The following is a 1,281-nucleotide window of genomic DNA, read 5'->3' as shown; positions in this document are numbered from 1 at the left end:
AAAGAGCAGGTTTGAATGTAGTCATCATCTTGTCCATGATCAATCGCCCTGAGATCCTTTTTCACACTTTACAATCTCACTATGGATTGTGTATTAACAACTTGTCTTTGAGAATTCTTTGTCTTCTCACAGCACTTCTAACACGACTCCTCCTTTTTCTTTTTATGGAAGATACATCTACTGAGTGAAAAACATATGTTATGCTTTGTGTTAAGTCCAGAGATAGAAAATGAAATGTATAATTAACAAAGCCACTAACTAGTATCAGACTTCTCCAGTGCCCTGTGCTGTTGGGAAATGAGTAATGGACGCTAAAGCAGTGGTTCCCAACATATGGGTCAGGAACCCCTAGGCAACCCAGTATCTCCCCAAATATTTACATTGTGATTCATAACATTAGGAAAATTACAGTTATGAAGTAGCAGTGACAATACCTTTATGGTTGGGGTCACCACAACATGAGGAAATGCATTAAAGGGTCACAGCATTAGGAAGGTTGAGGACCACTGCCAGTGAAGATGTTAAAAGGAACTTCAGAACAAGGTTTCTCTCTGATTTTGTGTATCCTTAGCTTGTTTACTTCACAGCAGTTGGACTAAAATTTCTCCTCCATGTGGAGGTTATAGAAACCAGAGCATCAAGGTCAAACATGAATCCTAAAACCGAGCCAGCCATACAGAGCACTCAAATTCTCATTTATCTTTCTATCTTAGGGTGGCAAAAAGGAATTTTCAGATCTCCAATGTCGGATAAAGCATCGGATTCTCACAACCTGGGATGAAGTAATTCCACAGAGAGGCCACAGAGAAGTGGAACAGACAGACCTTGTGGCTTCTCCACTTTAGAAAGTACCTGTGGGTCAGAACCACAATGTCCATTTTCAGTCTGGCCATGGAGCACCCACATGAGGTTGCCTGTCATGGGAGGTAATTGCAGTTTCTTTATCTCCTATTTGTTTTCTTTTATTAAAAAGGATGAGATTAACAATTTTCTATACACATCATTTTAGTATGTGTGCTTTTTCCATTTTCTGTTTCTAGTAACGAATAAAAGATTACTAGCTGTATGTTTTAGTAATTTTTCCTGGCACTGTGACAAGATTCGCAGCTGAGGTGCTTAAGGAAAAAAAAGGGGTTATTTTGTATTACAGTTTGATGACAAAATACATCATGGAGAGGAAGGATGGCTGCAGGAGCTTGAGACAGCTGGTCATTAGATCATCAGTATGGGATCCCAGTATAGATCATCAGCATGGGATCCCAGTATAGATCATCAGCATGG

The sequence above is a fragment of the Mastomys coucha genome, unplaced genomic scaffold (genome assembly GCF_008632895.1).
Source record: "Mastomys coucha isolate ucsf_1 unplaced genomic scaffold, UCSF_Mcou_1 pScaffold14, whole genome shotgun sequence".
Classification (NCBI taxonomy): domain Eukaryota; kingdom Metazoa; phylum Chordata; class Mammalia; order Rodentia; family Muridae; genus Mastomys; species Mastomys coucha.
The sequence above is the reverse complement of the archived record's forward strand: the minus strand, read 5'-3'. Positions refer to the sequence as shown.